Source organism: Salmo trutta, unplaced genomic scaffold, assembly GCF_901001165.1.
Source record: "Salmo trutta unplaced genomic scaffold, fSalTru1.1, whole genome shotgun sequence".
Classification (NCBI taxonomy): domain Eukaryota; kingdom Metazoa; phylum Chordata; class Actinopteri; order Salmoniformes; family Salmonidae; genus Salmo; species Salmo trutta.
This window is the reverse complement of record NW_021823232.1, coordinates 24,675-50,851: the sequence shown is the minus strand read 5'-3', so window position 1 is coordinate 50,851 and position 26,177 is coordinate 24,675. Positions and strand designations below refer to the sequence as shown.

Sequence of the window (26,177 nt, the reverse complement as noted above, 5' to 3'; positions counted from 1 at the left end):
AAGACACTATGTTGGTTGACTTTTTTTTGGCAGTTAAACTGCATTCGGAAAGTATTCAGACCCTTGACTTTTTCCACATTTTGTTACGTTACAGCCTTATTCTAAAATAGATGAAATATATGACATCTCAGAAATCTACACAAAATCCCCCATAATGACTAAAGGAAAACAGGTTTTTAGACATTTCTGCAAATTTATAAAAAAACAAAAACAGAAATAACTTATTTACATAAGTATTCAGACCCTTTGCTATGAGACTCGGAATTGAGCTCAGGTGCATCCTGTTTCCATTGATCATCCTTGAGCTGTTTCTACAACTTGATTGGAGTCCACCTGTAGTAAATTCAATTGATTGGACATGATTTGGAAAGGCACACACCTGTCTATATAAGGTCCCACAGTTAACAGTGCATGTCAGAGCAAAAACCATGACATGAGGTCAAAGGAATTGTCCGTAGAGCTCCGAGACAGGATTGTGTAGAGGCACAGATCTGGGGAAGGTTACAAAAAATGTCTGCAGCATTGAAGGTCCCCAAGAACACAGAGGCCTTCATCATTATTAAAATGCAAGAAGTTTGGAACCTCCAAGACTCTTGCTAGAGCCTTCAGCCTGGCCAAACTGAGCAATCGGGGGAGAAGGGCCTTGGTCAGGGAGGTGACCAAAACCCGATGGTCACTCTGATAGAGCTCCTCTGTGGAGATGGGAGAACCTTCCAGAAGGACAACCATCTCTGCAGCACTCCACCAATCAGGCCTTCATGGTAGAGTGGCCAGATGGAAGCCACTCCTCAGTAAAAGGCACATGACAGCCCGCTTGGAGTTTGCCAAAAGGCACCTACAGACTCTCAGACCATGAGAAACAAGATTCTCATGGTTTGAATTTTTTATACATTTATCATTATGGAGTATTTTGTTTAGATTGATGAGGGAGAAAAAAAACGATTTAATCAATTTGAGTAAGGCTGTAACATAACAAAATGTGGAAAAAGTCAAGGGGTCTGAATACTTTCTGAATGCACTGTACCTGTAGCTTTGCATGGTGGCAATGATATGTAATACATAGATGAATATACTGTATTAATATACTGTACATGGGTACCTCTCTACTTCCCCTCTCCTGCTGCTGACACACATGGTTTCATTTCCTTCCACATCTCACTTACTGACAAACCGCTACCCGGCAGTGGGTTCTCCCACATGGCCCTCCAGTTGCCTGGCATGCACTCAGTTTTGCAGGCATCTGTGACGCGGTGGGTGCAAAAAGCAGCCATTGTGTGCCGGGCGCTGTGATGTCACAGTGGCTTGGTTTCAAAGCTCTCTCTCATCAGAGAGTGGGTGGGGACAGACAGGAGGGGGGCAGGGTCAGGGGTTAGAACTGAACTACAGATTAGTCAAACACACATATGTTTACTCACTGATATTCATGCAGATACGTACGTACTAATATAAATACATGTGCACAGACACACAGCATACATTGTACACGTGCAGAGACGTACACACACACACACACACACACAGACAGAGAGAACAGAAGCTGGAACATCAGCTCAGGTTGTTAATGTGTGTGAGTGTATTTATAGTTCTGGTGGTGCCGCTAGCTCCTTATAACGGCCATCCCACAGCAGCTAAATCAGGGCTACACACACACACACACACACACACACACACACACACACACACACACACCACACACACACACACACACACCCACACACACACACACACCTCTCTCTCTCTCTCTGCCCAGGGCAGAGCTAAATAAGGGGCATGCTTAACTGGATTGTGGGTCATCTGTGCCAGATAATAAAAAGGCAGCTGTCTATTTCCATGGCAGGGCACAGCAACGCTGCAGGAGGAGGAATGGGAGGATAGACGGACACACACCTGGAGGTACCCACATGAATGGAAGAATCAATATAGACAATAGAAGGACACATAGACACAACCACACACACACACACACACACACACACAGTTTGACATTGGTACAACAGCCTTCATGGAAGTGTAATACTGCCATGAATAGAGAAATGATATAGATGCTAGCACACAGACACCTGTTTATATTTGAACATATAAAGGAAACCATGATATGATAGGCTGGCTGGCTGGCTGGCTGCTAATTCAAAGTGACAACAACTAACTGATCTTCGTGCGTGGCATCAAAACGGGTTTAGATCAATGACAACTCTTTCCGGTCCCATCCTCCTTTGATATCCATTCAATGCTCACAAATACTATGTAAGATATGTGTATGAATAACAAAAGCAAACAGAAGAAGTATGAATGAAATCCTGCATGTTTACCTCCCTCAGCATTATGTAGAGTGTGTGTCCAGTACACAGTGTAGTAAGCTTACTGGAGTGTAGTCAGCCCTCCTGCTCTCCTGCTCATCTCAGCCAGGCTCCAATCAGTACAGAGTGGTCATTCCTGGGTAAGGGGGTTCCAGGATTGTCCAGTAAGGGACGGGCACAGGTTTAAAATCACACAGACTTCTACCCCTCTTCTCACTACCACAAACACCCCCCCCCCCCCCCCCACACACACACACACACACAAGCCTTTCCGCTGTGAAATGTCTGCCGGCCCGACCTAAAGCCCAAAATAACTCCTCACTCTCTGTTCCCCTTTTCAGGAACACCCTGTTCCCCTGAGCCCTGTGTGTGTGTGTGCGCATGTGTGGTGTGTATATGTGTGCGCGCGTGTGTGTGTGTGTGTGCGCATGTGTGTGTGTGTGCGCGCGTGTGCGCATGTGTGGTGTGTATATGTGTGCGCGTGTGTGTGTGTGTGTGCGCATGTGTGTGTGTGTGTGTGTGCGTGCGCGTGTGCGTGTGTGTGTGTGTGTGTGTGTGTGCGCGCGTGTGTGTGCGCATGTGTGGTGTGTATGTGTGTGCGCGTGTGTGGTGTGTATGTGTGTGCGCGTGTGTGGTGTGTATGTGTGTGTGGTGTGTGTTGGTGGTGTGTGTGTGCGCATGTGTGGTGTGTATGCGTGTGTGTGTGCGTGCGTGCGTGTATGAGTGTGTGTGTGCGTGCGTGCGTACGTATGCGCATGTGGTAGTAGGAAGGAGTGGGAGAGAGAGATTTGGAACCTGTGCCAGTCCCCTTCCTGGTGTGTTGTGTCTCGTGCGTGGGGCCGTGTGGAACACTTGTCACAGAACAGACCCCTCCACTAGTGTGTCCGTGGCATGCCAGAATACAGCAGTTACCGGCAGACATACACACCTCAGACGAGTGGGGTGTCACGTGTCAGAGTTGCTATGGTGACAGTGTGAGTCCCCTGTTCCTTCCCGTTTGGTCTCACGCACACAAACAGCTGCATCCGACAACCATGGATACACACCCTAACTGTGATTCTGACTATACTCATACTATATTCAGTATAAAGAATACCTACTCTATCTGATTCGCAGGAAAACCATTATTTCTCAGTCTGAAGCTTTGGCTGGTGTCTGATGTCCTTTTTAGAGACACTGCTGTAGGTAGTGAGAAACACACACACACACACACACACACCACACACACACACACACACACCACAACCACCACCTCCTCTGTGGTTCCCTCCTTTACTGTGAGAGACAGTGTATAGTATACAGTTACTGCTCTCCCTCAGAGCATACACCTAATACACTTTAAACACACAAAACACACACCAACGGCGTCTGATCACAGACAGAGCCGGCCTGTATCCCCTCTGTGAGAGGAGAGGTGGTTTGAGAAGACTCAACCACAGACTCCCGAGAGGGAACAGAGAGTTGAGGGGTTTCCCTGCTTCTCTACAGGGCAGGGACAGGTTAGGAGTCAGGAGCAGGTGAACCCAGGTGAACCCAGGTGAACCCATCTGAACCCAGGCACCAGTTCCTTTAACATTGACCACTAGCACGTCATACCACATGACCTGACCAGGAATATCTCAATCTCTCGCCTTTTCCTTTTTAGCCATGATTTAACCAGGAAGTCACATTCACATAGCATTCCTTTCTGAAATGAGCCCTGGCACACCCTGCTTCTCCCCTTCTCTCTGAATACAGTATCTAACACATAGGAACACACAGAGATATAAACATACAGTGAGAAGCAAACACAGTGACACACACACACACACACACACACACAAACATAATGTTACCTCTTGGTGAGAAAGTGCTGCTGGGAAAGATGGGACTGTGCTCCTCACGCTGCTCTCTACATCTCTGGACACCGCAGAGAGGGTGGGCTGCAAACTACAGACAGAGATAGAGAGAAACCAATGAGATACAGCAATACACATTCAGGTAGTACAGTAGTACAAGGGAGTACATGGTGATAGTACAGTAGAACAAGGGAGCACAGGGTGATATTACAGTAGTACAAGAGAGTACATGGTGATATTACAGTAGTACATGGTGATAGTACAGTAGAGCAAGGGAGCAATTGTGATAGTACAGTAGTAGAAGGGAGTACATGGTGATAGTACAAGGGAGTACATGGTGATAGTACAGTAGTACAAGGGAGTACATGGTGATAGTACAGTAGTACAAGGGAGTACATGGTGATATTACAGTAGTACAAGAGTACATGGTGATATTACAGTAGTACAAGGGAGTACATGGTGATATTACAGTAGTACAAGGGAGCACATGGTGATATTACAGTAGTAGAAGGGAGCACATGGTGATAGTACAGTAGAACAAGGGAGCACATGGTGATAGTACAGTAGAACAAGGGAGCACATGGTGATAGTACAGTAGAACAAGGGAGCACATGGTGATAGTACAGTAGTAGAAGGGAGTACATGGTAATATTACAGTAGTACAAGAGAGTACATGGTGATATTACAGTAGTACATGGTGATAGTACAGTAGTAGAAGGGAGTACATGGTAATATTACAGTAGTACAAGGGAGCACATGGTGATATTACAGTAGTACAAGGAAGTACATGGTGATAGTACAGTAGTAGAAGGGAGTACATGGTGATATTACAGTAGTACAAGGGAGTACATGGCGATAGTACAGTAGTAGAAGGGAGTACATGGTGATATTACAGTAGTAGGGAGTACATGGTGATATTACAGTAGTACAAGAGAGTACATGGTGATATTACAGTAGTACAAGAGAGTACATGGTGATATTACAGTAGTAGAAGGGAGTACATGGTGATAGTACAGTAGTACAAGGGAGTACATGGTGATATTACAGTAGTACAAGGGAGTACATGGTGATAGTACAGTAGTAGAAGGGAGCACATGGTGATATTACAGTAGTAGAAGGGAGTACATGGTGATATTACAGTAGTACAAGGAGTACATGGTGAAATTACAGTAGTAGAAGGGAGTACATGGTGATATTACAGTAGTAGAAGGAGTACATGGTGATAGTACAGTAGAACAAGGGAGCACATGGTGATATTACAGTAGTACAAGGGAGTACATGGTGATATTACAGTAGTACAAGGGAGTACATGGTGATATTACAGTAGTACAAGGGAGTACATGGTGATATTACAGTAGTAGAAGGGAGTACATGGTGATATTACAGTAGTAGAAGGGAGTACATGGTGATATTACAGTAGTAAAGGGAGTACATGGTGATATTACAGTAGAAGGGAGTACATGGTGATAGTACAGTAGTAGAAGGGAGTACATGGTGATATTACAGTAGTAGAGGGGGTACATGGTGATATTACAGTAGTAGAAGGGAGTACATGGTGATAGTACAGTAGTAGAAGGAACTGTTCTAGTCAGGTGGTCTGGCATCATAGGCCACGGTGAGGCAACAGGTGGATAGCACACATGCTCAGGCTTATAATAGAAATGACTTTCCAAAACAATTGATGCAATGGAGCGTGTGGTGTGTGTGCGTATGTGCATGAGGAGTTTCCATAGGGCTGCAATAGAAAGCATTCATCACAACGGCACATACCTCTGCAGAGGGTGTGATTTATGAAGCTGCTCATATAGTTTTTAATTTTAATTTGACCTTTATTTAACTAGGCAAGTCAGTTAAGAACAAATTCTTATTTTCAATGACGGCCTAGGAACAGTGAGTTAATTGCCTTGTTCAGGGGCAGAACGACAGATTATGGCCTAACACGTAAGGTTCTGAAATCCATTTCAGTGAACTAGCAGACAGACGGAGAAATGACACACTAATAACACATTCATCCCTTCATCTCCTGTTCTGTTAGTTTGGAGTCAACAGAAGTCTAAAAATAACCCCCCATATCCCGGCCTACCCTCCCAAACCATGAGCTCAGCACATTACTTAAATGGGGTAGATCTCAAGAGTCCCAAAGTAGCTTTATCTCCTTCATTGGCACTGATCAGAAAGCAGAGGGCAAGCGGAGGGCCGCCCGGCATGGCGGAGGCTTTCTGCGGCCTTATGCTCTACAGGGAGCTCAGCATGTAAGTTACCAGGATGTTGCTTTCACCTGTCCACATCTTTATGTCAGTGGAAAAGACGAAGAGAAAAGACACTTTACAATGAGAGGTGCAGTCCTTTTCATATTCCAAATCAGTCTTAGGTAAAGACACAAGAGCTAGATCACCAAAACAACCACAACTCTATGTTTCCCTTCCTCATCGCCTTGGATTTCACAACTCCTAAGGTCAGGAGTGAGGCAACACCTTCCTGTTACACCAGGCCAGGGAAACATCCATATCAACCACAAATCATAAACAAGGGCTCTTCACATTCAGGTCCACAGACCTCCAGGTTTTCATCCTGACCCACTAATCAGGAACTGATTCAGACCTGAGAAATGACTATTTCACTTCCAAATACAACAGACACACATAATAGCCCTAATATAGGAACAGTATCAGTAGCCAGTGGACTTTACCAATTTTGGTATAAATTACAGAAGATAACATTAAGCTCCAAATATAAATATTTTCACTGACTGTGACAATGAAAGAAGCAAGTAACAATAGCAGTAGCAGTTACAGTAGCAGTAGCAGTAACAGTAACAGAAGCAGTAGCAATTACAGTAGCAGTAACAGTTACAGTAACAGTAGCAGTAGCAGTTACAGTAGCAGTAACAGTTACAGTAACAGTAGCAGTAGCAGTTACAGTAGCAGTAACAGTTACAGTAACAGTAGCAGTAGTAGTTACAGTAGCAGTAACAGTTACAGTAACAGTAGCAGTAGCAGTTACAGTAGCAGTAACAGTTACAGTAACAGTAGCAGTTACAGTAGCAGTAACAGTTACAGTAACAGTAGCAGTAACAGTAAAAGAAGCAGTAGCAGTTACAGTAGCAGTTGCAGTAGCAGTTGCAGTAGCAATAGCAGTTACGTACAGTAGCAGTAGCAGTACCAGTACCAGTAGCAGTAACAGTAGCAGTAACAGAGCAGTTGCAGTTACAGTAGCAGTTACAGTAGCAGTTACAGTAGCAGCAGAAGCCGTAACAGTAGCAGTAACAGTAGCCGTAACAGTAGCAGAATCAGTATTAGTAGCAGTTACAGTAACAGTAGCAGTAACAGTTACAGTAGCAGTAGCTGTAACAGTTACAGTAACAGTAGCAGTTACAGTAGCAGTAGCAGTTACAGTAACAGTAGCAGTAGCAGTTACAGTAACAGTAGAAGTAGGAGTAACAGTTACAGTAGCAGTAGCTGTAACAGTTACAGTAGCAGTAGCAGTAACAGTTACAGTAACAGTTACAGTAGCAGTAGCAGTTACAGTAACAGTAACAGTAGCAGTAGCTGTAACAGTTACAGTAGCAGTAACAGTAACAGTAACCGTAGCAGTTACAGTATTAGTAGCAGTTACAGTAACAGTAGCAGTTACAGTAGCAGTAGCAGTTACAGTAACAGTAGCAGTTACAGTAACAGTTGCAGTAACAGTTACAGTAAGTAGCAGTAACAGTAGCAGTTGCAGTTACAGTAGCAGTAACAGTAGCAGTTACAGTAACAGTTACAGTAACCATAACAGTAGCAGTTGCAGTAGCAGTTGCAGTATTAGTAGCAGTAACAGTAGCAGTTACAATATTAGTAGCAGTTACAGTAACAGTAGCAGTAACAGTTGCAGTAGCAGTAACAGTTACAGTAGCAGTTGCAGTAGAAGTAGTAACAGTAACAGTAGCAGTAACAGTTGCAGTAGCAGTAACAGTAGCAGTTGCAGTAGCAGTAACAGTAGCAGTAACAGTAGCAGTAACAGTAACAGTAACAGTAGCAGTTGCAGTCGCAGTTACAGTAGTAGGTACAGTAGCAGTAGCAGTAGCAGTTGCAGTAGCAGTTGCAGTAGCATTACAGTAGCGTTGCAGTAGCAGTTGCAGTACAGCATGCAGTAGCAGTAGTAGCAGTAAATGGTAGCAGTAACAGTAACATAGCAGTAACAGTAGCAGTAACAGTAGCAGTAACAGTAGCAGTTGCAGTTACAGTAGCAGTTACAGTAGCAGTTACAGTAGCAGCAGAAGCCGTAACAGTAGCAGTAACAGTAGCCGTAACAGTAGCAGAATCAGTATTAGTAGCAGTTACAGTAACAGTAGCAGTAGCAGTAACAGTTACAGTAGCAGTAGCTGTAACAGTTACAGTAACAGTAGCAGTTACAGTAGCAGTAGCAGTTACAGTAACAGTAGCAGTAGCAGTAACAGTTACAGTAGCAGTAGCTGTAACAGTTACAGTAGCAGTAGCAGTAACAGTTACAGTAGCAGTTACAGTAGGAGTTACAGTAACAGTAGCAGTAGCTGTAACAGTTACAGTAGCAGTAACAGTAACAGTAACAGTAGCCATAACAGTAGCAGTTGCAGTAGCAGTTGCAGTATTAGTAGCAGTAACAGTTACAATATTAGTAGCAGTTACAGTAACAGTAGCAGTTACAGTAGCAGTAGCAGTTACAGTAGCAGTTACAGTATTAGTAGCAGTTACAGTACAGTACAGTAGCAGTTACAGTATTAGTAGCAGTTACAGTAACAGTAGCAGTTACAGTAGCAGTAGCAGTTACAGTAGCAGTTACAGTATTAGTAGCAGTTACAGTAACAGTAGCAGTTACAGTAACAGTTGCAGTAACAGTTACAGTAATAGTAGCAGTAACAGTAGCAGTTCCAGTTACAGTAGCAGTTACAGTAGCAGTAACAGTAGCAGTTACAGTAACAGTAACAGTAGCCATAACAGTAGCAGTTGCAGTAGCAGTTGCAGTATTAGTAGCAGTAACAGTAGCAGTTACAATATTAGTAGCAGTTACAGTAACAGTAGCAGTTACAATATTAGTAGCAGTTACAGTAACAGTAGCAGTAACAGTAGCAGTAGCAGTAACAGTAACAGTAACAGTAGTAGTTACAGTAGCAGTAACAGTAGCAGTAACAGTAGCAGTTACAGTAGCAGTAGCAGTTGCAGTCGCAGTTACAGTAGCAGTTACAGTAGCAGTTGCAGTAGCAGTAGCAGTAGCAGTAGCAATAGCAGTAACAGTTACAGTAGCAGTTACAGTAGAAGTAGCAGTAACAGTTACAGTAGAAGTAGCAGCAACAGTAGAAGTTACAGTAGCAGTAAATGGTAGCAGTAGCAGTTACAGTAGCAGTTGCAATAGCAGTAACAGTTACAGTAGCAGTTACAGTAGCAGAGCAGTTACAGTAGCAGTAGCAGTAACAGTTACAGTAGCAGTAACAGTAGCAGTTGCAGTAGAAGTTACAGTAGCAGTAGCAGTTACAGTAACAGTTGCAGTAGCAGTTACAGTAACAGTTACAGTAGCAGCAGAAGCAGTAACAGTAACAGTGGCAGTAGCAGTAACAGTTGCAGTTGCAGTAAATGGCAGCAGTAACAGTAACAGTAGCAGTAGCAGTAACAGTAGCAGTAACAGTAGCAGTAACAGTAGCAGTAACAGTAGCAGTAACAGTTACAGTAGCAGCAGAAGCCGTAACAGTAGCAGTAGCAGTTACAGTAACAGTAGCAGTAGCAGTAATAGTTACAGTAGCAGTAGCTGTAACAGTTACAGTAACAGTAGCAGTTACAGTAGCAGTAGCAGTTACAGTAACAGTAGCAGTAGCAGTAACAGTTACAGTAGCAGTAGCTGTAACAGTTACAGTAGCAGTAACAGTAGCAGTAGCAGTTACAGTAACAGTAGCAGTAGCTGTAACAGTTACAGTAGCAGTACAGTAACAGTAACAGTAGCAGTTACAGTATTAGTAGCAGTTACAGTAACAGTAGCAGTTACAGTAGCAGTAGCAGTTACAGTAGCAGTAGCAGTTACAGTAGCAGTTACAGTAACAGTTGCAGTAACAGTTACAGTAATAGTAGCAGTAACAGTAGCAGTTGCAGATACAGTAGCAGTTACAGTAGCAGTAACAGTAGCAGTTAACAGTACCAGTACAGTAAACAGTTACAGTAGCAGTTGCAGTAGCAGTAGAAGTATTAGTAGCAGTAAACAGTAGCAGTTACAAATATTAGTAGCAGTTACAGTAACAGTAGCAGTAACAGTGCAGTAGCAGTAACAGTAGCAGTTACAGTAACAGTACAGTAACAGTAACAGTAGCAGGTAACAGTAACAGGAGCAGTTACAGTAGCAGTAACAGTAACAGTAGCAGTTGCAGTCACAGTAACAGTAGCAGTTGCAGTCGCAGTTACCAGTAGTATGTACAGTAGCAGTAACAGTAGCAGTTACAGTAGCAGTAACAGTAGCAATAGCCGTTGCAGTAGCAGTAGCAGTTACAGTAGCAGGAAACAGTAGCAGTTACAGTAGCAGTAACAGTAGCAGTAACAGTAGCAGTAACATTAGCAGTAACAGTAACAGTAGCCATAGCCGTTGCAGTAGCAGTAAACAGTTTGGATGTACATAACTGAGATTCCATCCAATCTTATATAACATGACTGTTCCATTCTCCATGGCAAGTTATCCATTATACAAGGATATATCTGTGACTGAATGAAGCCAGTCTACTCACCAACCCACCACACAAAGCATGTATTCAAACAACCTACTTGCCCAGTGACAAATGATATCTCATTCCTTGCTTCCTGTCCAGTCACAAACTGCTGATACGGTCAGTAGCACAGCCCAACACATAAGGAACTTCCAGAGTCCAATCATATTGTATCGTATTATATCCAGAGACAATCCCACAGCCAGAAGGGGGGAAAGATCACGACATCCTACATCCGTACCAGGGAGAAGGACAATTCAACAATCGTCAGATCAACATACCTGTCCTGTTGCTGTATTCCAGACACCTACCACTACACACCATACAGACACTCAGAGAGAGTACTCTGCTAGCCGGGTTGAGCTCTTATCAGTTCTCTCTGGTCTCTGCTCGTGACCAACCGCGCCTCTCCACTCAAAGAGTCACAGGGACAGGGTTAGTCACTGCCCCTTCCTCCCCAAACCAACTGCGTTTCCTCTCCTCCTCCTCCTCCTCCTCCTCCTCATAAATGAATGCCAGGGTGTCCAGAATATCGCTGTCCATGGGAGGAACAAAGGAGACTCAGTGTCCGGAACCTCGCAGCAGATGCCCCCTGTCAAACACACACACAGAACTCCCACAGAACTCTGCCCCCAAGCTGGGAAATCCATTCCCCTTCCCTGTGAGCTGTGAGTATGTCTGAAACACACACAAAAACACAGACACAAATGCCAAGAAAGAGGGGGCAGCTACGTCTCTGATTGAGAGTCGGGGCCTGACGCACAGACTCCACTGACACACACACACACACACACACACACACACACACACACACACACACACACACACACACACACACACACACACACACACAGTGACAAGGCTCTCAGAGCGATAAGGCTCTGATAACAAACACAGGTATTACATGTTTATTGTGCTTGGTAACTTCAACAGAATGGTAGCAGACCATAATGTCGTCTGTTACATGACAGAGTGCTGTTCAGCCATATGAGCAACAACTCCCTCTGGAAATGAATGAGGGCATTTTCCATCAGCTACCAGCCTAAGGAACGACGTTGCTGAGACATAAAGGCATGAGTAGAGAGGAAGAATCAAACTTTGCCCAAAACATTTAGAAAAATGCAATAGGTGAACAGCCACAACAAACTGAATCACGATTTGCCATACCATGACAACAATAATAACTTTTTAAAAACATGGTTCTGTCCTTGTGATTAATTTAAGGAAAGTTGGTCCAAGCAGGTTGATACTGGTTGCATGATAGCTTACTAAAAAAATAAGTGATATGTGGATAGTAAATTCGGGTATTTCAGGAACTGTACACTGCGTTCACTCAGTCTGTGTCCTTTAAACCCCCCCCCCCTCACTCCCACAACCTCACTCCCACAACCTCACACATTCTACCTGTACACAGGTAAGAGTTTCTCTCCAGTCTGTGTCCTTTAACCCCCCCCCCCTCAGTCCCACAACCTCACACATTCTACCTGTACACAGGTAAGAGTTTCTCTCCAGTCTGTTCAGAAAATACTTTAGCCCCTCTGCTGGTGCAATTCTGCACTCTAGGTAGTATTTGACCAGATTACCCTACTCACAATGCTAAATCATTAGAGGGAGGGATTCATTAACATCTGACCCTGTATCAGTGGCTAAGGGCATCTTCTACCTACTTCCCATTCTGCCCCTTTACAAGATCATATCCTGTTTCCTGATTCAGGTCTGGTGTTGACACACAGATGAGAGATGGAAGACAGTGTCTCGACAGCCTGACCCCAGAGAAGTGACTCAGTTCACTCCCCAGTCACACCTCTCCACTATGCTGAACCATGCCAAGGTCTCATAGTCTGTCCCTGAGGGTCTTTTTTCTGACCTCTCCGATTGGCTGTGTCCCCGAGGGTCATTTTTCTGACCCCTCCGATTGGCTGTGTAGTTGAGTCCCTGTACCGATCCTGTTCAGACACATCTGATAGGGTGAACCACTAAAGATCTCTGTACCAACCTCCCTGATAGGCTGAACCTCTCAGAGTCTCTAGAGAGGAGAAAAGCTCCTTCTTCATGTAGTGATTTTACAGGAAGTGTGAGTTTCCCTTTACCAGAAACAAGGTTGCATAACAACTGACTCACACACACAGAGCGACCCTGTGATTGCCTGGGTCACAGGGTTCATGTTTACAAGAACCACAAGTCATGTGATCACTCAAAGGAACGACCAGACAAAACAAATCAAGACAAAAGAAAAACCCAATTCCTCACCTCAGTGCTGGTGAGGAAGGCAGTGGGCTTGTTCAACATTGCAGACGGCAACTGCCAGCGAGCCGTCATTCACTGATGTACAAAAGGCATTTCCCTGTGCACGTGACATTAAAAACTTGAAATCACCTTACATCATAAATAACTATTTGGTGGATCAGTCAGTCCCAGTTGACCCAGAATAAATCAGGTATTTGATTCTCTCGAACACGGCCAGTGTTTCCCACATGGTGGGCCGGACCAACTAGTGGGTCTCAGCTAACTCCTCCTGGGCTGCGGCTGTTACTCATACAGATAACCATGGTGATGCCACAGTAAGTGATAATCTCAGTGAGAAGAAGGGAGAAGAAAATCCTGAACATCTGGTTGTCTCTCGTACCCTGATGAGATCATTTTGTCACTAATATATAACCAATCAGAACCAACAACACTGTTGTTGTATGCATTTCCTGGCTATGTGACCTCGGACACAGAAACAGCATGCTGAACATAGGTTCATTCTCTAAAGGTCATGACCTCTTCAATACAACACATTTTTATGGACCTTCAATCAAACAGGATTTACAATTCTGCAAATTCTCTGGGCAGTCAATATTGGCCTTGAGTATTATCAAGCTGTGTCTTCTAGTTATATAATATAGATGTTTATCCTAATGCTGTTGGTTGAAATGAAGATGGCCAAACTCTATCTCACACCACAGTATGGCTCTGGGGAGCATTGTGGGCAGTGCTGTGTGTCGAGCGTATTGATTGGTTGGTCAGTGTGTTTTAGAATGTGGCCTTTGACTAATCAATCAGGATCTGCCCCAGGGTGACACCACCAACAACAGAGAGATTCAGCAGGCTGATTTAGGATCTGCCCCAGGGTGACACCACCAACAACAGAGAGATTCAGCAGGCTGATTTAGGATCTGCCCCAGGGTGACCCACCAACAACAGAGAGATTCAGCAGGCTGATTTAGGATCTGCCCCAGGGTGACACCAACAACAGAGAGATTCAGCAGGCTGATTTAGGATCTGCCCCAGGGTGACACCACCAACAACAGAGAGATTCAGCAGGCTGATTTAGGATCTGCCCCAGGGTGACCCACCACCAACAGAGAGATTCAGCAGGCTGATTTAGGATCTGCCCCAGGGTGACACCACCAACAACAGAGAGATTCAGCAGGCTGATTTAGGATCTGCCCCAGGGTGACACCACCAACAACAGAGAGATTCAGCAGGCTGATTTAGGATCTGCCCCAGGGTGACCCACCAACAACAGAGAGATTCAGCAGGCTGATTTAGGATCTGCCCCAGGGTGACACCACCACCAACAGAGAGCTGCCCCAGGGTGACACCACCAACAACAGAGAGATTCAGCAGGCTGATTTAGGATCTGCCCCAGGGTGACACCACCAACAACAGAGAGATTCAGCAGGCTGATTTAGGATCTGCCCCAGGGTGACACCACCAACAACAGAGAGATTCAGCAGGCTGATTTAGGATCTGCCCCAGGGTGACACCACCAACAACAGAGAGATTCAGCAGGCTGATTTAGGATCTGCCCCAGGGTGACACCACCAACAACAGAGAGATCCAGCAGGCTGATTTAGGATCTGCCCCAGGGTGACACCACCAACAACAGAGAGATTCAGCAGGCTGATTTAGGATCTGCCCCAGGGTGACACCACCAACAACAGAGAGATTCAGCAGGCTGATTTAGGATCTGCCCCAGGGTGACAACCACCAACAACAGAGAGAATCCACAGGCTGATTTGGATCTGCCCCAGGGTGACACCACCAACAACAGAGAGATTCAGCAGGCTGATTTAGGATCTGCCCCAGGGTGACACCACCAACAACAGAGAGATTCAGCAGGCTGATTAGGATCTGCCCAGGGTGACCCACCAACAACAGAGAGATTCAGCAGCTGATTTAGGATCTGCCCCAGGGTGACACCACACCACAACAGAGAGATTCAGCAGGCTGATTTAGGATCTGCCCCAGGGTGACCACCACCAACAACAGAGAATCCATCAGGCTGATTTAGATCTGCCCCAGGGTGACCCACCAACACAGAGAGATTCAGCAGGCTGATTTAGGATCTGCCCCAGGGTGACCCACCACCACAGAGAGATTCAGCAGGCTGATTTAGGATCTTCCCCAGGGTGACACCAACAACAGAGAGATCAGCAGGCTGATTTAGGATCTGCCCCAGTGTGACCCACCAACAACAGAGAGATTCAGCAGGCTGATTTAGGATCTGCCCCATGGGACCCACCACCAACAGAGAGATCAGCAGGCTGATTTAGGACTCTGCCCCAGGGTGACACCACCAACAACAGAGAGCATTCAGCAGGCTGATTTAGATCTGCCCCAGGGTGACACCACCAACAACAGAGAGATCAGGCAGGCTGATTTAGGATCTGCCCCAGGGTGACACCCACCAACAACAGAGAGATCCAGCAGCTGATTTAGGATCTGCCCCAGGGTGACACCACCAACACAAGAGAGATCAGCAGGCTGATTTAGGGATCTGCCCAGGGTGGACACCACCAACAACAGAGAGATCAGCAGCTGATTTAGGATCTGCCCCAGGGTGACACCACCAACAACAGAGAGATCAGCAGTGCTGATTTGGATCTGCCCAGGGTGACACACCAACACAGCAGAGATTCAGCAGGCTTGATTTAGGATCTGCCCCAGGGTGACCCACCACCAACAACAGAGAGATTCAGCAGGCTGATTTAGGATCTGCCCCAGGGTGACACCACCAACAACAGAGAGATTCAGCAGGCTGATTAGGATCTGCCCCAGGGTGACCCACCAACAACAGAGAGATTCAGCAGGCTGATTTAGGATCTGCCCCAGGGTGACCCACCAACAACAGAGAGATCCAGCAGGCTGATTTAGGATCTGCCCCAGGGTGACCCACCACCAACAACAGAGAGATCAGCAGGCTGATTTAGGATCTGCCCCAGGGTGACACCACCAACAACAGAGAGATCCAGCAGGCTGATTTAGGATCTGCCCCAGGGTGACCCACCACCAACAACAGAGAGATTCAGCAGGCTGATTTAGGATCTGCCCCAGGGTGACCCACCAACAACAGAGAGATTCAGCAGGCTGATTTAGGATCTGCCCCAGGGTGACCCACCAACAACAGAGAGATTCAGCAGGCTGATTTAGGATCTGCCCCAGGGTGACCCACCACCAACAGAGAGATTCAGCAGGCTGATTTAGGATCTGCCCCAGGGTGACCCACCAACAACAGAGAGATTCAGCAGGCTGATTTAGGATCTGCCCCAGGGTGACCCACCACCAACAGAGAGATCAGCAGGCTGATTTAGGATCTGCCCCAGGGTGACCCACCACCAACAACAGAGAGATCAGCAGGCTGATTTAGGATCTGCCCCAGGGTGACCCACCACCAACAGAGAGATCAGCAGGCTGATTTAGGATCTGCCCCAGGGTGACCCACCACCAACAGAGAGATCAGCAGGCTGATTTAGGCTTTTTTAAGGGGATGCGTGTTGTGCTTTAAAAGGGCCACCCAACGTTTCCCTCTTCCCCTCCTCCTCACCTCTCCGCTGGGGTCTCTTCATCCCCAGACCCAGGTCTCTCCATCCCCAGACCCAGGTCTCTCCATCCCCAGACCCAGGTCTCTCCATCCCCAGACCCAGGTTTGGTTTCCATCCAAACCTACTGGATATACTGAGAGAACACATCAGTTTTCAAGGGTATGAGGAGACGCCAGGACTTGCACTGAACTCTCGTCTCATAGGCTCACTGAAACACTGGGAGGTTCTCACATTCATACTGCTAACAACAAGGCCTTGTTTGCAAACACACTGGGGCACCTTTAATAGCCTGATAGAGACAGCAGTGTATTTACAGTGTTATTTTGGGCCAAGGGCAGGGCTGGGGCAGGCAGCCTGCTGATTGGCTAGAGCAGCTGCATGCCGGTTGTTGTTGACCAATCCCTAAGCGTCTGTGTGGGATGGAAATCTGACCAAGAAAGCCTTGTGCTCTTAACAATGGCCTATGGAGAGAGGAGGCTGGGCACACACACAAGTTGGTTTGACTGTCCTCGTGGGGACCAAATACTGAGTCAGAAAGTTAGACGTACAAATACTGTATCACCCCCCCCCCCCAAAAAAATGCTAACCTCCCCTGTTATTGTAATGGTGAGAGTTTAGCATGTCTTAGGAGTATTATATTTGTGCGTCTGTAACTTTCTCACTCATCATTATTCACCATTCATTCACGAGGAGCCGTAATCATGTTAGCATCCACATTAACCTAGAAGTGTTCAGAAACATATTCTATTCTTATTTACAATAAAAGTGACTCTAAAATGACACAATACATTATTCACCATTCATTTCTACAGGGCACAACATAATCTGAAACACAAACAAAACAAACTGCAAATGCATGCAACAAGTTTGTAGAGACACAAGCTTGATAAAATGTAGTCATTACGTGCTAGGAATATGGGCCCAAATACATCACTTTTTACTACTTTAATACACATACTGTATAAGTGAATTTGTCCCAATACTTTTGGTCCCTTAAAATGGGGTGTGGGGGGGGGGGGGGTTAGGTACAAAAAGTGCTGTACTTTCTATAGGTTCACCCAATATGGATGAAAATCCCCTCAAATTAAAGCTGACAGTCTGCACTTTAACCTCATAGTCATTGTATCATTTTAAAGTGCTAGAGTATAGAGACAAAAAAATTAATAATAGTCACTGTCCCAATACTTTGAGCTCACTGTATGTGGCAGGACTTGTAGACGATAACAGATTACAAAAGGAAACCTAGCCATGACTTGCCCAGCAATGCAGAAATTCCAAACGAGCTAAATGCCTTTAATGTTTGCTTGAATGAACATAACACTATGCCGCCTTGCATGAAAGCCCTTTTTCTGGAAGACTGTGTGTTCAGGGAGCCTCGCGGGTAAGAGAGATGGACCAGTAACCGAAAGGTTGCTGGTTTGAATCACGAGGCTCTAGGTGAGCAATTTCTCCTGTAAGTCGTTCTGGATGAGAGCTAAATTATGTAAAAGATCGATGTCTCTGTGGCGATGGGAACAAAACTTTTAAACAGATTAACAATTAACACTTTGGCCGCCGGACCAGACGGAATACCAGGGCAGGTTCTTTTTTAAAATGTTTTTATTATTCTTCATACAGACGCACACAAACATCCACAACATCACCCCTGCCCAGACCCACCTGCTCACCCCCATCTCCCGCATGCCTCTCATCGCTTTAAACCATTGTTTCTCTCCGTCACCCACGCACTTTCATGTTGGAAGATAGATAGATAATAAAGCATTTGACCTTTCCATTGTGTTAACGACGGAGGATTGATTGATTTCCAGCACTCATAAGCCATGTCTTGAAATATGCTGACAGAGGATTAAATCTTCATTTACATTGTAATACTTCTGACAGCCAACTTTCTAATGTTGCCCATAACTTTTGTACTTTATAGTACACTATATGATCAAAAGTATGTGGACACCTGCTCGTCGAACATCTCATTCTAAAATCATGGGCATTAATATGGAGTTGGTCCTGTTACATCTGCTCCTGTCACCACCCTCTACTTGTCATCCTGTGTCTCCCTAACTTGCCACCACTCCCCCAGTGCTCTCACCCTCTTTCTCGCTCTGTGTGTGTGATTGTGTGGGCAGAAACAGGTGTGCTGGAGGCAGAGCAGATCCCCACCAGCTGCAACCTGTTCCATAATCCATAATCAAGACCTAATCGAATACTCAGTCCTACCACTTCCACACTGCCAGATCGTAACCTCTGTTCAGTCAGTCTGCGTTTTTAGCCGTTTGTTCCTGCATAGATCCTGTTTTCGTGTTGTGCCCGTTCTCCCTTGACTGGCGCTGTTTTCCTCTCCGCTACAGTTCTGTCCACTATGACTCTGGTCCCTGTCTCCAGTCCCACGTCTCGTCAGTCCTGCTACCCTGTCCTGGACTCCCCACACTACTACTGCTTCTTTAGATTCCTCTCCGGACCTGCTTACCCAGCCCCAACTCCCCTCGCTCCAGCCTCAGCACCTGACTCCCTGCAACCCGCCAGAGCTTTCCCTGGCCTTCACCCCATCTTCCCCGTTTTTCAATAAATACCTTGGTCACCTTATCCCAGTTTCCTCGTCTGAGTCTGCTCTTGGGTTCACCTGCTCCGCTCCATGTAACAGGTCCCCCCTTTGCTGCTATAACAGCCTCCACTCTTCTGTGAAGACTTTCCATTAGATGTTGGAACATTGCTGCAGGGACTTGCTTCCGTTCAGCCACAAGAGCATTAGTGAGGTCGGGGACTGATGTTGGGTGATTAGACCTGGCTCTAATGTCAGCGTTCCAATTCATCCCAAAGGTGTTCGATGGGGTTGAGGTCAGGGCTCTGTGCAGGCCCTCCCCAAAACTGTTCCACAAAGTTGGAAGCACAGAATGGTCTATAATGTCATTGTATGCTGTAGCGTTAGGATTTCCCTTCACTGGAACTAAGAGGATGAGCATCTTCAGTATGGACCCGTTGTTCCTCTTTAGTGCATTTAACTACATGTCACAAGTAAAACCTGGGTGGTGAGTTGATACTATTCCATGTCTGGAAGTTTTAAACCCTCAGATTTAGGAAGATGTAAAACTTTCCTTTTCATTCTATGAGTTTTATTTGTCCATATAAAGTATTTTATGACCAAGTACCTTTTTAAAGAATGTCTTTGGTGGGGTAATTGGTATTACCAAGAATAAATCTAAAAACTTTGGGAGTCATTCTGAAGAGGTTTATTCTAGCTGTAAGGTTGTTTATTTAATTAGATCTGCTTTCATACTGTTGAGTAATGGGATAAAGTCCTCTTTATATATTTTCTGTTCTCAAAGCCATGCACAGACCAGCAGGCAGGTGTCTGCACAGACCAGCAGGCAGGTGTCTGCACAGACCAGCAGGCAGGTGTCTGCACAGACCAGCAGGCAGGTGTCTGCACAGACCAGCAGGCAGGTGTCTGCACAGACCAGCAGGCAGGTGTCTGCACAGACCAGCAGGCAGGTGTCTGCACAGACCAGCAGGCAGGTGTCTGCACAGACCAGCAGGCAGGTGTCTGCACAGACATGTTCAATATCTCCTAGTCCCAGTCTGTATCCCATGTTTAGAAATCAAATGTAGACTTAGAAATCAAATGTAGACCTATGTAGACCTAGAAATCAAATGTAGGCCTAGAAATCAAATGTAGACCTAGAAATCAATGTAGACCTATGTAGACCTAGAAATCAAATGTAGGCCTAGAAATCAAATGTAGACCTAGAAATCAAATGTAGACCTTGAAATCAAATGTAAACTTAGAAATCATATGTAGACCTATGTAGACCTAGAAATCAAATGTAGACCTAGAAATCAAATGTAGGCCTGGAAATCAAATGTAGACCTAGAAATGTGCCTATTGGGGGATCTGATAGTATTTCTGATTGTCTTAACTCACCATCACTGTAGGTAACAAACCGTAAGAGAACAAAGTGTTTTTACATTCACTGAGAATGACAATAGTTCTCTCTATTTCAAAAATCTTTCTCTCCCATTCGATAACCCCTCAGCATGAAAGGGGGAAAAAATGTCATTCTCTAGCCGAGTGGAAACGTCATAAAATAGGCCTACCTGATTACTTTTTATCCCTGCGCAAATAGCCTACAGCTAATAGCCTACAGCTGTGTCCGTCTGTCCAGAGCTCACTGGTGCAGGAAACTGAACATTTGATACAATGTTTGATACAATGTTGCAAGCTTCAGGTTGACCAAGTTAATAGTTGAAACAATGTTTTAAGATCCTTGCAGACAGGCCTGTGTAGACAATGTGATTTCTAGAATACTCATTTTTAAATCAGGATATTTTCTACCTGCAATGTTTTTATTTGTTGGCTTTATGTAGTCTATTTTTACATACTGGCAATAGAAGTTACTTTTAGATTTGTATCATTTTCATTTAGCTAGAGCTGTGATTAATAGCCACATGACATTGATTTTGAGATATGAAGACCTTAATATAAATTAAACTGTTCCTGAACAGATCATTAGAAATGGTATGATGACTTGTCACTCCAAATGGAAAAGGTTGCCATCTGCTGGGGTAGCCTATTACCGGTTAACTTCAGGAGCTTAAAGCATCAGACAAGCTCAGTAGCATACATATAGTGGATTTTATTCAAATATAGGGTGTGTCTATATATGGAAAAATAAACGTTTAACCATCGATTGGTTAAATAAACAGGGGACTCTCTGTCGACAAGATAATTATTATTATTATTATTATTATTATTATTATTATTATAATTATTTACGAGGGCACGGCAGCGCCTCTTCCCCCTCAGCAGGCTGAAAAGATTTGGCATGGCCCTCGGATCCCCAAAACGTTTTACAGCTGCACGATTGAGGGCATCTTAACTGGCTGTATCATCGCTTGGTATGGCAAATGCACCGCCTTGACCACAAAGCGCTACAGAGGGTGGTGCAGACAGCCCAGCACATCACTAGGGCTGAGCTCCCTGCCATCCAGGACCTCTATATCAGGTGGTGTCAAAAGAAGGCTCGAAAAGTTGCCAAAGACTCCAGCCACCAAAGCTATAGACTGTTCACTCTGATCACATCGGATCTCGGACCAACAGGCTCTGAGACAGCTTCTACCCACAAGCCATAAGACTGCTAAATAGTCAACTAATGGTACCCAAACTATCTGTACTGACTCTATCTCACTGACCCTATGCACACTCACTAGACTTTATATATACACACACACACACACACACACACACACACCACACACACACACACACACACCACACACACCACACTTGCTGCTGCTACTCTGGTCTTTATTTCACTATTATTATTATCTATCCTGATGTCTAGTCACTTTACCCTGCCTTCATGTACATATCTACCTCTAATACCTTATTATTATCTATTCTGATGTCTTGTCACTTTACCCTGCCTTCATGTACATATCTACCTCTAATACCTTATTATTATCTATTCTGATGTCTTGTCACTTTACCCTGCCTTCATGTACATATCTACCTCTAATACCTTATTATTATCTATCCTGATGCCTAGTCACTTTACCCTGCCTTCATGTACATATCTACCTCAAATGCCTCGTACCTCTGCACATTGATCTGGTACTGGTACTCCCTGTATATAGCTCCACATTGATCTGGTACTCCCTGTATATAGCTCCACAGTGATCTGGTACTGGTACTCCCTGTATATAGCTCCACATTGATCTGGTACTGGTACTCCCTGTATATAGCTCCACATTGATCTGGTACTGGTACTCCCTGTATATAGCTCCACATTGATCTGGTACTGGTACTCCCTGTATATAGCTCCACATTGATCTGGTACTCCCTGTATATAGCTCCACATTGATCTGGTACTGGTACTCCCTGTATATAGCTCCACATTGATCTGGTACTGGTACTCCCTGTATATAGCTCCACATTGATCTGGTACTGGTACTCCCTGTATATAGCTCCACATTGATCTGGTACTGGTACTCCCTGTATATAGCTCCACATTGATCTGGTACTGGTACTCCCTGTATATAGCTCCATTCTTGTGTTACTACTGTATTTTTAAACTCTGCATCGTTGGGAAGGGCTCGTAAGCATGTCACGATAATGTCTACACCAGCTGTATTTGGCGCATTTGACAAAGACAATTGAATTGGATATTTGTTGACCATGGGTGAGTCAGAATGCTGGCAGAGTTGGAATGACAGGCGTTTGGGAGATGAGTACACGTCTGGGCGGTCACACACTCTCACTGACGTCACGAACTAAATACCCTTAATTTACTGATATTCCCCCCCCTCTCACGCTCTCTTTCCTTTCTCTCAATTCAATTCAATTCAAAGGGCTTTATAGGCATGGGAAACATATGTTAACATTGCCAAAGCAAGTGAAATAGATAAACAAAAGTGAAATAAACAATAAAAAATGAACAGTAAACATTACACTCCAGTTCCAAAGGAATAGAGACATTTAAAATGTCATATTATGTCTACTGTATACAGTGTTGTAACGATGTGCACATAGTTAAAGTACAAAAGGGAAAATAAATAAACATAAATATGGGTTGTATTTACAATGGTGTTTGTTCTTCACTGGTTGACCTTTTCTTGTGGCAACAGGTCACCAATCTTGCTGCTGTGATGGCACACTGTGGTATTTCACCCAGTAGATATGGGAGTTTATCAAAATTGGGTTTGTTTTGGAATTCTTTGTGGGTCTGTGTAATCTGAGGGAAATATGTGTCTCTAATATGGTCATACATTTGGCAGGAGGTTAGGAAGTGCAGCTCAGTTTCCACCTCATTTTGTGGGCAGTGTGCACATAGCCTGTCTTCTCTTGAGAGCCAGGTCAGCTTCTCTCAATAGCAAGGCTATGCTCACTGAGTCTGTACATAGTCAAAGCTTCCCTTAATTGTGGGTCAGTCACAGTGGTCAGGTATACCTCCACTGTGTACTCTCTGTTTAGGGTCAACATTCCAGTTTTGCCATGTTTTTTTGATATTACTTGACACATTGGAAAGAATTTCTTTTTGTTTCTCATGATTTGGTTGGGTCTAATTGTGTAACTGTTGCTGTCCGAGGGGTCTCTATTATTTCAACTGGCTTTTCTCTCTCTCCCAATCTCTTTCTCTGTCCCTCCCTCTCTCGCCACATCAGGGGGATTAGCAGGGAGCTGCTCACTTTAAAGTATGACAACTATGCCTGCCTTTGACCTAGCTGGGCATCTACATTCACACGCACAGAGACACAGAGACACAGAGAAACAGAGACAGAGAAACACAGAGACAGAGAGACAGAGAGACAGAGAGACACAGAGAGAGACAGAGAGACAGAGAGACAGAGAGACAGAGAGACAGAGAGACAGAGAGAGAGAGACACAGAAGAGAGAGGACAGAGAGACAGAGAGACACAGAGACAGAGAGACAGAGAGACGAGAGAGAGAGAGAGAGAGAGAGAGAGAGATGGGCTAGCAAGGACAGACAGAGAGAAGAACAGGGAAGTGAGGAAGGCTGAGGGAGAGCGAGAGAGATGGGGTAAGATGTTTCGGGAGCTTAGTCAGGTGAGCGTACAGGGCCGTTGCCGATGGTGGCCGTGCCGGTAAATGCTGACAGAATAATAACAGTGTTCATGCATCATATCTCAAGGTGCTAATACTGGTGACATCATCGGGGAGTCACTATAACAGAAAACTCAGGATCTGCTCAGCAACGCCTTTACTCTCACCAAACATGAAGGGGTTTTCTGGTGAATTTAACACCAGACAGGGAATGCTGCACATTACACAAGCACAATCAAGCCCCACCATCACCAGACAATATGGTCAGCGCCTGTGAATAACTCCCTGTGAGCAAAAGAGGAAGGTTTTTATCAAATAAGCATATCTGTGTCATATAGAGCCTATTAAAATAGCTGTGATTTCCAGCATTACTAATCCTGCTAGATTAGTTCTCTGCTGAGACAGTTTAGAGAGGAGGGAGGACAGCGAGCTGAGGTATCACCACTAAGGAAAGGAGGATTTAAACACTGCGGAAGGGCTTGATATCAACAGCTTTAAGCACCTTAGAGAAAACGTTCTCTGAGTATGAGCTGGAGGGATGGTAGGACAGACAGTCTTACAGGGTCTTCACCCTACTTAACAGCCTAGGAGAAAGTGTGGGTGTGACTACTGTATGTGTGTGATGTAGGATATAATAGAGTTTGTCTTTAATGTCATGCTGCTCACATAACAGGCTGATTGGGAGTGGTGTTATATAATCAATCCATATTCAGTAGGCTACCTTCATTTTCTCATCTATTCCTATTGTTCTGCTTTGGTAATGTTGTTCATGTTTTTTCCTGGTGTTGGATTGGACAGAGTCAATTCCTTTGGGGATTGAGGCCTGCAGATTTCTTCTAATGCATTTAGGAGCAATATGGACTAGGGTTGTTACGGGGACCGTATTACAGCCCACACCAGCGGAGTGATGACACTTGACTGTTTAGTCACATTAATCAGGTTTCTCCTCTATGCTTGGACGGTCATTAGTAGCCTACCAAACCTTACTACCTGTCTGAACCACAGGAAAATAGTCTCTATTAAGTGCCTACTGTAGACGTCATGTATTCTTCCCCCCGTTTCGAGGTCCATTCTAAATCTCACAAATTTCACACATATGTTCTTTAGTATATAGTATAGAAGAATAGTGTGATTGGTGACAATACTAGCCTATCACCTGTGAAGGATGTATATACCTGTGAATGATGTATTATCGCTTGTGAATGATTTATTATTGCTTGTGATGATGTATTATCCCTTGGAATGATGTATTATCCTTGTGAATGATGTAGTATCGCTTGTGAATGATGTATTTTACCTGTGAAGGATGTATTATTACCTGTTGAATGATGTATTATTACCTGTGAATGATGTATTATCGCTGGTGAATATGTATTATTACCTGTGAATGATGTATTTATGACCTGTGAATGATGTATTATTACCTGTGAATGATGTATTATTACCTGTGAATGATTATGATGTATTATTGCTTGTGAATGATGTATTATTGCTTGTGAATGATGTATTATTGCTTGTGAATGATGTATTATTACCTGTGAATGATGTATTATTGCTTGTGAATGATGTATTATTACCTGTGAATGATGTATTATTACCTGTGAATGATGTATTAGTTGCTTGTGAATGATGTATTATTACATGTGAATGATGTATTATTACATGTGAATGATGTATTATTACATGTGAATGATGTATTATTACCTGTGAATGATGTATTATTACCTGTGAATGATGTATTATTAACCTGTGAATGAGTATTATCGCTTGTGAATGATGTATTATTACCTGTGAATGATGTATTATTACCTGTGAATGATGTATTATTACCTGTGAATGATGTATTATTGCTTGTGAATGATGTATTATTCAAATCAAATGTATTTATATAGGCCTTCTTACATCAGCTGATATCTCAAAGTGCTGTAGAGAAACCCAGCCTAAAACCCCAAACAGCAAGCAATGCAGGTGTAGAAG

The 26,177-nt window shown here is 44.4% G+C and overlaps 1 long non-coding RNA gene across 1 annotated transcript in view; it reads right to left on the bottom strand.

Moving 5' to 3' along the window:
• Nucleotides 1-1,790: 1,790 nt before the first annotated feature.
• The window catches only part of LOC115189779 (uncharacterized), a 35,982-nt gene continuing 11,595 nt past the window's right edge, over nt 1,791-26,177 (bottom strand). Inside the window, exons 2-3 of the long non-coding RNA XR_003876993.1 lie at nt 4,133-4,226; nt 1,791-2,433 (exon numbers count right to left, since the gene is read on the bottom strand). This is a non-coding gene — a long non-coding RNA (uncharacterized LOC115189779). The remainder of the gene's footprint in view (nt 2,434-4,132; nt 4,227-26,177) is intronic.